Below are 17008 nucleotides of genomic sequence, written 5' to 3'. Positions count from 1 at the left end.
TAATCGTTTGACATGTTGGGGAGAAATAACAGTTCTTCTGTTTGTTTCTGAGAGCGAGATGAGAAGGTGGACATCACTCTTGTGTCGTCACTGTGAGGTTGCTAGGCAACAAGCAGGGACTCTGCACCGACGTACAAGGTGAATGGATACGGATACGGTTGTTTGTTAAGAAATAGTTCCTGCAGCACCAGGACTGGTGTGTCTTCTAACTGATTATCTGTGGTTTAAAGGTTAGTTTCACTCTGACGTAGAGCTGCAACGATTAGTCAGCTGATCGATTACACGACTGACAGGATTAATCGCCAACTATGAATTGTTTTTAGTCCAGAAAAAACTCAAATTCTCTGATTGCAGCTTCTTAAATGTGAATATTTTCTGGTTTCTTTAGTCTCTCTGACAGTAAACTGAAGATCTTTGAGTTGTGGACAAAACAACAGACATTTGAGATTAATCAATAATGAAAATATTGGATATTTGCAGCTCTCAGATGTCTTTATTTTACTGTTCATTGATCTCTTTCAGCCATATTAGAGCTGTGTTCACTTCCTGCTGATGTAAACTGATCTTTGAGGCTCATATTGTGAAGCAGCTACAGTAAATGCAGTGTGTTTAGCATTAGCAGTGATATCTTTGATCAAAATTTACTCCACACATTAATATATGGAGATATTCTGCTGTGTTTGTACAGAGCTAGGCTAGCTGTTTCCCCTTGCCTCCAGTCTTTATGCTAAGCTAAGCTAAGCTAACCCACTGCTGATGTCAGTCTTCTCATCTCACTCAGTAATAAACATTTTTACCAAAATGTTGAACTGTTCCTTTAATGTTCATAATTCAGACGTCCTCATAAACTATGAAGACAAACTCTACGATCTCAGAGACTCGAGACACATCATTAGATCCTTCAGCGGGCTGGATCTGGATCTGCATCTGGATCTGGATCTGAGGGTCCAGATCAATAGTAAAACAACGTGAAGGATTTCCAGTTTGCACTCAGACTGACGGACGGATGATGTTTAGTTTCTCGTTACAGCACCTGTAAATACACCTGGAGACGGACAGGTGGGACTGACCTTTAACGTAGCGATGATGTGATGCACGTTTTGTTTTTTTTTTGTTGTTTTTGCAGGACGTGACCTGATTCGACCTCCAACATGGACAGAAATTAGTTTTTTGAGGAGGTCGAGTCTTCAAGTGCCAACACGGGCAGAACTGAACCAGAGAAGCTCACCTGAACAACTCACCTGACTCGTCCTCCTGCTGCGGGTTGTACCATGTGGTGGAACGGGGGGAGAGGGGGGTGGTTGTGAAGGGACAGACAATCGCAGTGAAACAGGAAGTCCTCCGCTGAGCCTGCAGCGAGGACTCCTCTCCTCTTATATCCTTCCTTCTCCTCTTAACTACAAACTGAACTTGTTGCATGTCGTCTTTTCTTTCAACGTTGTGTGTTTCAGCAGCATGACGGCGACGCTTCAGGTTCCTACACACATTGTTCAATAATTACCCATCATTCAAAGTGGGGGGGATGTTTTTATTTACTTCAACATCTTCCTGTTTAATCTGTCGACAGTGTTTAGACTAAAAACATCTGAGATCTTGAGAATTAAGTCCAAATATGTTGAGAAAAATATCAAAATGTGTAAGAACAAAGTTGTCAAGTACAAGATCATAATATGACAATAAAACTGTAATATTATAAGAACAATTCACAAAATTATGAAAATAATACACACACACACACATACACACACATATACACACACAAACACACACACACACATACACACACACACACACACAAACACACACACACACACACACACACACAAACACACACACACATACACACACATACACACACACACACACACATATAAACACACACACATATATAAACACACACACACAAACACACACACACACATATAAACACACACATATAAACACACACACATACACACACACATATAAACACACACACACACACAAACACACATATACACAAACACACACAAACACACACACACACATACACACACACACATATAAACACACACACATACACACACACATACACACATATAAACACACACACACACACACATATACACAAACACACACAAACACACACACACACATACACACACACACACACACATATAAACACACACACACATACACACACATATAAACACACACACATACACATATATAAACACACACACACACACACATATAAACACACACACACACACACATATAAACACACACACATACACACACACACACACACACACACACACATACACACACACATATATAAACACACACACATACACACACACACACATATACACACACACACAAACACACACACACAAATATTTATAATTCACAAAATTATGAAAATACATCAACATATTGTGAGAAAAACAATATTGTAAGATTGAAAGTCATAATATTACAATATGTTCATAATTGTAGAAGTATAATAATAATTTTTCTTGTACTATTACAACACGTTCATTTAAAATGATGAAAATAATCATACAGTTATGTGAGGAATTCCAGAAAAGTCACAATATTATGAGAATATTTGTAGTTTATAAGTGAAAAGTTGAAATGTTATGAGATAAAGTTGGAATATTACAAGAAAAAGGTTTTAATTTTAGAGGTAAAACATTTGAACATTTTCTTGCATCATTACAGCTTTTTCTCATAATACAGATTAATATTATTAGTAATGCTAGGTGACATTTACAGATTTAATAATTTATTAAATATTGAAATAAAGTAGTAATATTACCAGAATACTTGTAATTTTACCAGTAAAAAATCAAAAAATCACAGGAACTAAGTTGTAATTTTGCAATTATCATATCGTGAGAATTAAGTTGTAAAGTTATGATATTATGAGAAGAATTGTAACTTTATGAGAAAAAGTTGTATTATTACAAGAAAAATCACAATATTACAAGCATAGTCATAATTTTATAAAGAAAAGGTTGTAATATTGTAATGTTACAAGAAGAAGTCATGGAAGTATGAGAATAAAGTGGTAATGTGTGAAAAAGACATAAAACTGCAGGATTGGTTGTAGTTTTACAAGTTTAAAATAAAATTATGAGATTAAGTCAAGTAAAGTTGAAACGTTAAAGAGGAAAAAAGTAATATGAGAAAATTGTATTAACTATTAAATAAGTCACAATATTACAAGAATAGACATAAACAAGAAATGCATAATATTAGATTGTCAAAGTTATAATAAAGTCACAATATGACGAGACTATTCAAAGAATAACTGGATGAATGAAAGTCATAAAATTATGTAAATAGTCACAACTTTACAAGTAAAAGGTCAGTTTTTCACAATAAAGTCGTAATTTCATCAGTAAAAATGTTAAAATGTGAAATTTGTAATGACTAAACTTTAAAAGGTCACAATATTACAGGAAACAGCGCAATGAAAAAGTCATAATATAATTTTTAAAAAGTCATAAAATTTTGAAAATATACGCAGTTTCACAATTTAAAAAATCATAATTTTTGAATATAAAGAAAAAACTTTCTTAAAATATAAATGTTTATTGAAATACTGACTTGTCCAATTGTGACGTTTTCTCATAAAAACTTTTTTTAATCATGTGATCTTGTGACCCACATAAATATAAACTTTATTCTCACGTCTTTTAATACAGCTGATCCTCTAATATCGAGCTCTTGTTCTTGTGATATTATGATTTGTACTTGTGAAATTACAAGTTTAACTCTTCAAATTTACGACGTAATTCTCAAAATCTCAGATCTTTTTTCCTGTTAACAGCAACGTTTCCCATATAGAGGCGCTACATGGACGCCCTGCCCAGTTAGATTAAGACCTGCCCAGTTAGATTAAAACCTGCCCAGTTAGATTAAAACCTGCCCAGTTAGATAAAATCCCTCAGTTTCAGTTTATGTAAATCTGTCATTAGAAAGCCTGTCTTGAGTTACGTGCTAGTGTCTACTGATATCCTGCATGTGAGGCGTTTAGGGGACATCTGTAAATTGTAGCGTCTACCGATATCCTGCACATGCAGACTACACCCCCCCCCCACCCACCCATCTCCTCTCCCCGCCAGCCACCCACAACCACAAATACAATCTAATTCTGTTGGAAACACTGAACAGTTCACCCGTTACTCTCAACATGGCTTCATGTCTTAATACGTTTAAAGAGGATAAAGTTACATAGCAGGAAGTTGTTTTACATTTGTTCTCTCAGTGCCACGTCAACAGACATTTTTTTAATAATTTCTTCTTAATCTGTGCGTGTAGGAAGAGTTTCTGTCTGAATCATGTGAAGGAGCACTTTTCTGTTTTAATATTTTACTGATAAAAAAAGATTTTGTCAGTTTTGTTTGTGAGATTATTTTCCTGCTGAGTGGAGACGCCTCATTAATATGATGATGTGATTATTATTATTAACATGTGATCAGCTGATCAGCTCTCCTCCGTCACTCGTCTCTTTGCCTTACAAACTGTTTGCTGTAAATCCAGTCAGGATTTGTAAAAACAAGCTGCGACTAAAACAAAAACCTGTTAATAATTGTTTAAAGTGACTTATTAGCTGTGATGGAGGACAGTAGTGATAACTGTAGTGATCATAGTGCTGATTCTCAGTCCGTAGCTTCATGTGTAAAACGTTTAAACTGGACTGATCCCAGATTAACAGCATGCTCTCTGACACAAACACTCCGTCGTTTCCTGTTTCTCTTCTCTCAGTCTTTTAATGAACCAGACGGATTCAACTTAACCTAAACAAAATAAACAATCAATGTCTTCATCACTGAGCGAGCTGTCTCTGTTTCCTGTTTGACTTCATCTTCACATTTACTGCAGAAAATACAGATTTTTTTAGACTCTATGACTGATCCAAAACTTCATTCCAGACTGAAATATCTCAAAAACTATCAGATGGATTTCTATGAAATTTTGTTCAGACATTCATGATCGTCAGAGGATGAATCCTGCTGACTTTGGTGATTCTCTGACTTCCCATCTAGCGCCACCAGCAGGTCGACTTTTTGTATAAAAATAATTGACGTAGCCACCACGATGTCACCCGCTGGTTGGTGGACTCCTGTTTTGAAGCTTCGAGTTTGGCATTTTGACCATCGCCATCTTGGATTTTTGGAGCCAGAAGTGACCATATTTGGACAAGAGAGTGGAACGCTAGCTGCTAGTTTGGTTAGCATGGTGCATTTATAGTCTATGGTTAACTATGATAATGCTAATGCTAATTTTTGCTGGCAAAAAACGGGCTTAAAACCATTAAAACAAAATATACTTACTCAAAAAACTGGACATCCGACTCCTTAGAGGATCTTTGACCCCAGTGCTAGCTGCTAGTTTGGTTAGCATGGTGCATTTATAGTCTATGGTTAACTATGATAATGCTGATGCTTATTTTTGCTAGCAAAAAACAGGCTTAAATAATTAAATATACTTACTGGACAAACTGAACATCCGACTCCTTAGAGGGTCTTTTAGTTCAACCAAACACTGGACATGACTTTTTTAGGCGGCAAAAATGTTACAATTAACTTTAATGAACTGAAAACACTGAAATAACGACGGCTATGTTGTCGCTGTGGTAGCTACTTGTCAATCACAACGTAGCCACGCTGTAAAGCATTTTCTGCTTTATCATCTATTTTCCTCCAAATGGAACCATAATTTACTGAATGAACATCATGATGTGTTGAAGAAGACTTGAAACTAGTGATCGAGACCATAAACCCATTAGGAAACAGTTTACTGAGGTAATAAACCCAGTGAGCAGTAGGGTCATTTTCTCATAGACTTCCATACAATCAGACTTATTTTTGCAGCCAGTGGAGTCGCCTCCTGCTGGTCATTGGAGAGAACGCAGGTTAAAGGCACTTCCATTGACTTCACTTTTCAGACCTGGATCTGAACAGCTGTTGGACGGATTGTTGAAACACATTCATGTTCTTCAGAGGATGAATTTGATTCTCGGTTCATTTTGTCTAAAGTTTTGGTTTTAAGCATTCATCAATCAATCAGTCAATCAATTAATTAAACTTAATTTGCACCTTTTGTTAAGGTTAGTGTGATTCAAAGTGCTGTACAGACAATTATCAACCCGATAAATAAGTGTAACAAACAAAATGAGACAAATGCACATAATTACTGTAATATTAATGTTTTAATCAATGCAATAGAATGAAGAACGAGATAAAAACGGATAAAAGAAACAGTTTTATAAGTCATAATATTGTAATGTTACAAGAAATAGTGTGAGAATAAAGTTATGTGAAATGGAAGTCGTGAAAAATGTATGTTATGATTAAAAAGTCACAATATTACAAGAAAAATATCAATATTACATGAATATAAATAACTGTAGAGTGAAAAAGTCATTAAATTACACGAATACTTGTGATTTTACAAGTAAAAAGTAATAATTAATAATTTGTCTGAATGAAGATTTAATTCTATGTAAACATCTAGAAAATAATTTAGGAGAATACTGTAATTATGCATTTCAGTGCAACTCAAAGTGTTTTACAGACGACTGACCAGCTGATAATAAGACGGAACAAATATAAACAGTAAAACAAATGGAGATGAATTTAAGATTAATGCACATCAGAAATACAAATGATACAAATGTAAAGCAACGGATAAATAAAATAGAATAACAACACAGATAAAAGACAATGACACATAAAATAGATGGAGAGAATAAAATGTGAATAAAACATTAAATAAATCATTCTAATCTAAAGCTGATCAAGTAACAATCAATAAATGAATCAAACTTTATTTGTACACCTGTTGTGCAGGTTAGTGCCACTGTTTTACAGATGACTGACAAGCTGATAATAAAACAGTAAAACACACAAAAAAATGATTAAATTGTAATAAAAATTATGAAAATGTAATAAAACCAATAATAAATAAAATTGATTAAAATAAAATACAAACTAGATAAAACAGATAAACAAAAAAGGATAAGAGGGAATAAGACACATTTTAACATGAATGTAATAAAAATACTGATTAAATAAAATAAATAATGAACAGAAAACAGGCTAAAGAGGAAGGTTTACATTATTTACATTTATAAATATAATTCAGATCTTCATCAGACTGTTCAGCAGCTCGGAGCATAAAAGTGAAAAGCTGAACAACTAAAGTTAAAGTCCAACTAAAATGCAGTTAATCCAAGACTGTTAGCATAAAAACTATATCTGGAATTGTTCAGAAATACATTAATCAATTGAACGGGCCCTCGCGCCTCCACGCACGTCGGGCTGCGGAGCAATCAAAGGGCTTCTGTGACGGGCATGTAGATGTTTTCAGACCCGGCTGTTTTCAGTGCAAGAAGGAGATAAACATCACTTCCTTTGTCCACTGTTTTGCCTGCTGCTGGGGCTGCTTTGCTGGAATTTCGTAGGGGGCGCTATTCAGCCAGTTTGCATCACTGATGGAATATTGTCATGTAGACGTGTTCAGGCCGGGACTCTTATCAAACATGTAAAGTTTGGTGCAGACTGGAGCATTTACAATAAAGTTATAGCAACTTCCTCTGTCATGGCGAAACACTTGTAGTATATAGAACAACTTTATTGTTAGACCAATGTGTTTCAGCTTGTGGCCTTCATCATAAAACACATTACAAACCACATTTAAATGGGGTAGTTTAGATATGAAGCAGGAAAAAATCCAAAAAAGATAAAAGAATACAGACAACCAATCACGTACATCCAGACACATATCAGCCAATGGGACATCTACAGAGATGGGTTGAGTATATGGTCATGTGACTTCAGGCTAATCTTTGTCCCAGTTTTGCTTGCAGATAAGCCTCTCTGGTCTTTGAATCCAATTTCTTTTCTGCAGAAACAAGCCAATCTTCTTGGTAATTTCTCTCTCTAAATTTGGATAACTGGAACATCACATATTCTTTTCAGTCTAGTGAGTTGACTTACAGGTAGACTTTTCTTAATAGGGATGGGATGAAAGCTTTCAGCATGAAGGAGTGTATTCAGATCTGTAGGTTTGGTGTAAAGAGAGGAAGAGAGGACACCATATTTTTTTGTTACATTTATATCAAGAAAATTAACTTCTTGGAGGCTAAAGTGAAGCGTGAATCTTAAGTTACAATTTAGAAACTGTAAAAAGTCCAATAGAGTGGAGATTGGTCCTTTCCAAAGTAAAACACATCATCAATATAACATTTCCAAGAAAGAATAAAAGGGAAGGAGGTTTTTTGTGGTCATACAGCATTTGTTCTTCCAGGTGAGCAACAAAAAAACAGGCAAAACTAGTTGCCATTTTAGTGCCCATTGCAGTTCCAGAGGTCTGGAGGTATCGTATGTCGTTAAAAAAGAAGTAGTTTCTCTGAAGAACAAAGGAGGCCAAATTAACGAGGAAAATGGTATGAGGTGTTATTACTGGTCTGGTGTTAAGAGAACTGGGAATGACATGCAACAAAGATACCTGGCTGGAATCAAACCAGAGAGATTGTGGTCATGTGACATGAACAGTAACCATTCAGCTACTGGGACACTCCACCTGCTGCAGTTTGAATAATTGGCCCGATAAGACGGTTTGTGATTTCCATAGATAGGAAATAATGGATTAATCCTTATTCAACCAATGAGAATGTGGTCAGACGAGAGCATATCGACAAACTAATCAACAAGTCGACTACAACAGAGTCGGTTGGCCAAGATACTACAGCCCTAATTATAAGGAGCTCTGTTGAATATAACTTTATGTTCTGATGAACTGTACCTCTCAGGATGCAAATTTGAACACTTATCAGTCTACGTGAGAAGTTTATCTTAATCATAAAATGAAAATAAGTCATTGTTCACCCTGGACTTACTGCCACAGCTGCCTATTCAAATGTGTCATAAAATGCGATTGTGAGTGTTCTTTATTATTGATCAGATCAACTCTGCAGGACAAAGAAGGCCAGAGACGACTGAAAGACTGTTCTTCAGTTTATTCATCAGATCAGTTTTCATGATCACAAAAGTGTTTTTACCTAATATTAAAGTATTTGAGTATTTTTATGTCTGAAACCTAATGTTTTCAGACATAAAAATACTCAAATACTTTGAAAAATAAGTTGTGTTTTTTTCCACAAAAAGTTCTATTAGTTCAATTTAAAAACCTTAAAACATCATCTCCTCCTCCTTCATGTAAAAACCCAGAATGCATCACAGGAAATGCTCTCTGGAGAATAATCTGTTATTAGTCTGCGGAGCCGTTTCTGAACAAACTAATGTGAGAGGCAGGGGCGTCGCTAGGCCTAAAATCTTCTTTAGCCTCCCCAAAATAAATCTACATTATTACTTTAAATCATCAATAGTTTGTTCTTATTCATTTTTCATTAAAGTCGATGGAATTGTGCCACTGCGTCCCCACAATCACAATGTACCTAAAACTCCAGGCACTAGGACCTGGGAGAGGCTGCTGCTGCTCTAATCCAGCATTTCCATTGGCTGTGCTGCCCGCTCATAGCCCCCAGTAGAGACTATAACGGTAGTCAGAAACCACTGAAGTGACAAGATGTTGGCTAAATCTTTACCAAGATAAACATAATATACAGAGTGAAATAGTAGGTAGTTACAGAGTGAAGATATCTAGCTCCAATATGAATTTGTGGCAAATGATGGTCAATGTAGCGAGCTATCAAGCTGTTACTCGTTTGTTAACTTAAGGTTTAAGTGAGGAAAAGACAAGAGGATAGGCTATATAACACTAACATTATACAGTGGAAACCACTCATATGGATCAAAAAGCTCAGGACAGAATCATTCCTATACAAATGCTGTTTAAATAATCTGCTTATAGTAATCAATAGTCCGCTTACAATGTTCATTTTGGGTCTTTTCATATATGAAAACATGGGGGGGAAAATAAAATTACGGTGACCCTATTTTTTTTTTTTTTACCTTACTCCCACATAGGATATTGTAATTAGCAGCTGCGGCACCATTATCAGGGGTGCGGAGGTGCAGGGTGTGGGGGTGTTTATTTGTAACTGCTGTGAAATAATCAGAAAATAACGTTTTATTCCTCTCAGTCACCAACTTTCACGCTACCACTGCTCTCTCTCCTCATCCACTCTCTAGCTCGCTTGACCACTGCTTCTCTCTCTCTCTCTCTTTCTCTCTCTCCCTCTCTCTCTCTCTCTCTTATCTTAAAATGAGTCAGGAAGCGTCAGCAGCAAAACAGCTGTATTTTGACACAGCTACAGTAAATAGCAAACCTGGTCATTTCATTACTTTTTTATTTGTGTAATAAGTATATACAAATGTCAGTTAGATTGTTATCTGCATGAGAAATAAAGAAAAAGAAACGGTTATAATAATCATCTGCTTATAGTGATTAATTTGACCCAGACAAACGTGATCACTATAAGTGGTTTCCACAAGTCTGATGGAGATTAGTGATCAAGAAGAAAGTGAGTGGGAGTTGTTTCAGCTTTCAGTTAAAATGAATACTGAATTTTATGACATGGGCCTATTACTCATGCTAGGCATAAACTAGCCTAAATGATTTTATGACATTTTTAGTTTTAGAGGTTCACACATCAAACATCAGTCTGTGTATGAATTACATACTTAGGACCTGCAACTTATCTAAGAGAGAGGAGATAACATTCCTTGACTTCAATACCTTTGCTTGATCTGTGCCTGTTGTAAGTGGCTGGAAAACATTTAAGTCATATTAGATCCGTGCCGAATACAAACTATGAAGAGACAGATCTATTGTGTTGATTTTACACCTATTGCTACTCTAAAAATTCATGACAAACAGACATTTTGGGGCCATTAAAATCCCCCCCCCCAGTCCTAGCAAAGACTTAGCCCCCCTAACCATAAATCTCTAGGGACGCCCCTGGTTAGAGGGCTGTAAGCCAGCAATAGTTCTTCTATTATTATCTTTCAAGTGCTTCCATTATGAAGTTTATCCCACAATGCAGTGTGACACAGCGTCCTTTGTGTTCAAGAGACCAACCACATCAATCTATCTGCATCAATCATTACGGACGGATGATGAAACACCATCCTAATTAATTATTGCAAAGACACCGAAAACAAAACATCTTTGAGCATCTATAACATATATTTCTATAATAACATATATTTTTATAATAACATATATTTCTGTCAGTCTGATCTGTCAGTGTGTAATGTGTTGGTTGTGGCTTGTTGTGATGAACCTACAGTGAATTGTCAGTCTCTGGGATGTTGGTGCAGAGGAGGAAAGGATCTTCCATAAAACTCCCTTTTTGTTCAGGGATTCAAATTGAGTTTACACACAGGATGTTATCAGCTTTTCCTCCTCAGACTATCTGCCCTGCTCATACCTGCCAACATGCTGGATTTTCTCTGCCTTTATTTATCCTTTTCTCCTGTTAATGTCCCGATTTCATGGTGACAGAAATGACATGAGTGTTTATTCTCAGTGTGTGTGAGATATGTGTTGTGGTACCTTAACCAGCGCACTATGGTTGTGTAAAACATAGCGACGGTGAATGTGACACTGCAGGCAAAGCAGTTGAAAATATCGCTTTCTGCATGTTAATACTTGCTGAACAGGTGGTTTGATAAAATACTGGTGACCAGGTGAGAGTGGGTGAAACTCGAGACAGGGGAGTTGGGGATGGGCGTGGCCTCCAGTAGAGGAGAACGGGGAAACATGAGCCACTTTTTACATTTGATGATTTTACTGTAAAATGAAAGTGTATTTGTTTCAAATAATAGTTATTATATATACCTCAGGTTGTTGTGTACCCATGGGAATTAAAACAAGTTATCTAATTATTATGGTTTTAGAACAATGAGCCATAAAAAAAAGTTAGTCCAATGGCACAACTACCCCAAGGTAGGGGTAAATTGAGCGCTTTATGGATAATTAGTGCCACCATTAAATACTGACATAAAAATTAAACAAAATCTAACAAATTTGAGATAATTTTGAACTTTATTGATGCCATCAATTTAACAAAGGCAAAAACTCAAACTTTTAAGTAAAACCATATGTTTGTGTCTTGTTGTTCAACATGTAACCTCAACATTTTCTGGAAAGACTAAACTGTGATCTTTGTGTGTTAGATACAGAAAGAATGTGTGTAAATGTGCTTTTGTGTAAACAGATGAGTGACAAATGAAAGTAAAACCTGGTCCAGGTCTGAATGCTGGACCCCTACAGTGAGAGGGTCTGGGGGCTCTGTTATACTGGCATGGTTTGGGTCCACTTGTCCTCAGGGTCATTGCTAATCAATACAAAGTAGTTGTGAGTGATCAGCTTTATCCTGTGATGACACATGTCTATCCTGATGGGAGTGGTCTCTTCCAGGATGACTGTAGTGGAAATTTAAGATGAATTCACAGAGAGCAAGTTGTCTTTCAGAGTTTTATTGTAATATCCAGAATACATATTTGCAAGTCCAGATCTCCCAGTTTGCTCGGCTGAAGAGATATTAAATGAAGTTCAGTGTTGGTACTTGCATATTCATCACCCTAACAGTTATTTTTAATTAATTCACCACATCTCTAGGGAGTTTCTTTCGGTCTCTGCTGAGAATTAAGAGTTGAAGGCCAAATCCTTATCTGCCTTTCCTCCCTGAACATTCCCTCTAAAGTTACACTGACTGAGTCTCACACCTCAGCTCTGATAGTACCTGTTAGGAACATTTTAACACGGGAAGCAGAGATCATAAAGTCTTGCAATGAGCTTTTGACTATAAGGCAGTGCAACATAATCTTAAGACAATAACATAAGTGTATATGTTGCCATTTCAATGACAATGCCCCCATCCATAGGGCATGATGGGTCACTGAATGGTTTGATGAGTATGAAAATGATGTAAATCATATGTTATGGCCTTCACAGTCACCAGATCTCAACCTATGTGAACACCTATGAGAGATTTAGGACTGACGTGTTAGACAGCGTTCTCCACCACCATCATCATCATCAAAACACCAAATGAGGGAATATCTTTTGGATTAATGGTGTTCATCCCTCCAGAGGAGTTCAGAGACTTGTAGAATCAATGCCAAGCTGTACTGATGCTGTTCATGTGGTCCAACACCTTACTGAGACACTTTATGTCGGCTTTTCCTTTAATTTGTCACCTGTCTGTATGTACAGCATGTTTGTTTGTGGCTTAAACTTAACATTAGTCAACAATCAGGTATTTATTCATCAACATTGTAACACTTGTAACAGGGATCAAACATGAACAGGGTCTCTGGTCTCTAGAATATCAGAAAATAATTTTTTGGGGTAAATTGAGCTGTTGACTCAACATCACTGGCACGTTTTACCCCACAACCTCCATTTTGACAAAACTATTTCACACAGTGGCTCAGAAGTTTATGACCTTGTTTTGTAGGTTACACTGACTTAAATTAACATGTAATAATGTGCAAAACGTATTTTTTTTAAATTAAGATACAAGACTGATAACTTTAGTAACATGACACTCAACACTCTCTCCATGTGCTTGAGTCCAAGATGGATTGAGTAATGTGAACTATACTTCCTTAATTTGTGGTCACATGATTACTTTTGCTTATGGTTACCTAGATAAAGGGGGCGGCTCTGTTTACCCTGTTCTCCCCTACAGTGTCCAGTGTCAACGAACAATAAAACACGTGAAAGTCAAAACTCAACACTAACATTTATTATTTTTGTTCATGAAGTCAACTATCTGTCATTAGGAAAAAGAAACACAATGACTGTGTTTTATGTAATCATTATCATTATTATTACATAAAATTAATTTTATTTTATTAATGTCATCAGTGTGGTGACTCTCACATCAGATCATATCAGCTGCACTTCCTCTGTTCTCGTGACTGCAGCTTCTGTTTCATTTAAAAAAAAGAATAAATTCAGGATTAAAAATAATTTATATTTCAAAAATAACTACATATTGTTTCTAGAGCAGCAATAGTTTATCTCAGGATGTCAGTATATATAAGCTCAATAACACCTCACAGGAAATAAATATTCCTGAGTTCAGATGAGTCACAATGTTTATATTAGTTCAGTTAAATTAAGACATTTTCATGTTTTGAAACAACTGAGCCAATAAATGGGTGGTTTCATTTTAAATGTCAAAGGATTAAATAATTTGGGGTAACATCAGACTGTAGCTCTGAATATTATGAGGATGAGTTTGTGCAGATGATAGATCGGCTCTGAGGATATGAAGAGCAGCGTCCTCGCTGTTTGTGTTGTCATTAAACTGCAGGAACTTACAAACACACTTTTTAGATACTTTTATCACAAACTGGCTGCACTCTCCGTCATCTGCTTTAAAACAGGTTGACTGACATCAGCCATCCATTATTTATGAACCACATCACATATCTCACAAAAACAAACAGGACATTTTCTAAATAACTAAAACAGGAAGTATGACCTTAGTGAATCCAGAATATTTTCTTGGATTCAGAGAGTTAAAAAAAACTATTGAGCTGCTGGTTCATGTAGACCAGAGTCCAACCCCCCCCCCCCCCCCCCCCCCCCCCCCCCGCCAGCAGGTGTGCCAGCTCAGCCTACCTAAAAAAAACAAATTAATGGAGGTGTGGCCAGTCAGCTTCCAATAAGAGTGACCCTCTCCTCCTCTGAGAAACAGCCTCCAGGTTGACTTCGTTGACCTCGATCACATCAACCAACAACCAGCCTGCTGACCAGCCGGACTACACAGACCCTCTCCAGGTCTCCCAGCATCTTTCCAGGTCTCCAGGTCTCCCAGCATCTTTCCAGGTCTCCAGGTCTCCCAGCATCTTTCCAGGTCTCCAGCTCTCCCAGCATCTTTCCAGGTCTCCAGCTCTCCCAGCATCTTTCCAGGTCTGCAGCCTCCACCTGCTTTATTCATCTTTTTACCAACTCAATGTTAATTGTTTGTTAAACTGAGACCAGAGACATGGAGCCTGTTATTGTAGTTGTTGTGGTGCCACGTTTTAATACTGACTGTTAAAAGACATTAACAATGAACTGTTGATTCACTGTTTTTATATATTTATTACTTCTAACTACTAACACATAAATACTTTGTCCTTCATTTCCACTCGGAGCGACTCTGCAAGTGTTTTATGTGTTTAATCATTTGTTTATTAAATTATTAGAAAGACTTTAGTCTGAACTTGTGCAACAGTTCATTGTTAATAGTATTAAAAATACAACAACTGGGCTTCTGTCTTACAATTAGTATTACAGCAAATTAGTATTATTACTATGCAAAGAACAACAGATTATATTTATACTGAAAAGCTGTGTTTCCTACGGAGCCCCTAAAGTCCTGAAAGGTGATTCTTTATCTTGTGCAAACAAGTTACTATTTAATATTATTTTTATTATATTTATTATATTATTGTATGCACAAGATAATTTACTCTAAATTCATATGAATGTCTAACATGCAGCCTGCAGATGCAAACAGCCTCCATATAACTGAGAACTCAGATAATCAAGTTTGATTTTCACTGCAGAATGTCACACGATGAAATTCCTGCTGCTCTCGCACATACAGGAAGAAAGAAAATACATTTATTAACAATTTATTAACATTTATAACTTATTTTCATGAATGCCTTATTAAATATAACTGCAGAGCCGATGACTCATCAGAAAGTGTGAATCATTTAAGCCTTTATTAATGATTCATATTCTTTAAAGCTTTGGAATAATCAGCCAGTTTGGTGGTTTGTTCAGAGACAAACACAAAGTCTCAGCATGTTGTTGTAATAAAACTCCACTGCTGCTGTTACACATGTTTCACTTTATTCTACTGAAACATTCAATGTGCTAGTTTGACTTTTTGTCTTCAAGCTTCACCCAAAAGCAGATTTCATAATAAGTTCTGGTGTTTGCACAATATAATAACTTTACTATGATAAATCCAGTGGTGGAATATCACTCAGTACATTTACTTCTATTTAAGTATTTTAAGTACATTTTGAAGTACTGTTACTTTACTTGAATATTTCCATTTTCTGCTACTTTATACTTTTACTCCACCATATTTCAGAGGGAAATATTGTACTTTTTAATCCACTGCATTTATTTGACAACAGTAATAACTTTACAGTTGAATATTTTAATATATCAGTTTATAAAATATGATGAAGTGTTACAGATTAAACAGTATAGTAGTTAAAATATATCTTGACCAGCTACAACATTAAAATGCTTCTTATATGCATCAGTAATAATAATACAATAATATAATATGAATTATTTTACACTGATGGGTCATTCTGCTTCATAAGGAGAACTTTTACTTTTGCTACTTTAAGTTTATTTTGTTTACATGGTTGTTTTGCTGCTTTTACTCAAGTAAAGAATCTGACTGTTGCAGTCGCTGTTTTCATTAGTGGGCTTCAAGTTACCAAGAAGCATCTGTTGTTTCTATTTAAATTTAATTTTTGTTAATTTTGTGCATTTTACTCTTCAAATATACAAACTTGTTTCATGTTTGCACAAAATCCACCGATGTGATAAGAAATGACAAATATTCAGAGAAATCTGTAAGACAAACAAGCACAAAATGACCAAAACAAACAAAATTAAAGCTGCAAGCAGCGTTGGTCGGGACCTCACACTCTGGCCCGTCGGGATCAGATCATTTTGCTTTTTAAAAATGAGGGATATTTCTTACAAGTGTGGTGTGCTTTTATTTTGAAAGATTGATTGATAGGATGAGAATTTTCTGCAGGGTCTCGCTCACACCTGGGGCCCATTCACTTGAATTTCAATTAGTAAATTGAAAACTCTTGATGAGTTTGTGTGTAAAACAAATTATTTTCCTAATTTTCATCAAGTCTATTTTTAGAAAAGTAAAGACTTTTAACCCACATGACCTGGTCAAAGTTTGATTTGAATGGAAAGTGTTAATGAACCCACACCTTTTTGAACATTTATTGCTTCCACATAGTTTTAGATACAAACTTCATTTGAACTTTAA

General features: G+C 36.0%; 1 protein-coding gene across 1 annotated transcript in view; it reads left to right on the top strand.

Annotated features, from left to right (window-relative positions):
* Nucleotides 1–1747, top strand: part of LOC122966361 (WAS/WASL-interacting protein family member 2-like) — a 15578-nt gene extending 13831 nt beyond the window's left edge. The window contains 1 exon segment of the mRNA XM_044330520.1: nt 1–1747. This exon segment is cut by the window's left edge and continues 487 nt beyond it. The gene's annotated coding sequence lies outside the window, so the exon portion shown is untranslated.
* Nucleotides 1748–17008: the final 15261 nt, after the last annotated feature.

The sequence above is a fragment of the Thunnus albacares genome, chromosome 17, assembly GCF_914725855.1.
Source record: "Thunnus albacares chromosome 17, fThuAlb1.1, whole genome shotgun sequence".
In the NCBI taxonomy this organism is placed as follows: Eukaryota; Metazoa; Chordata; class Actinopteri; order Scombriformes; family Scombridae; genus Thunnus; species Thunnus albacares.
Note: the sequence above shows the minus strand (reverse complement) of the source record. Positions and strands in the feature narration are given on the sequence as shown.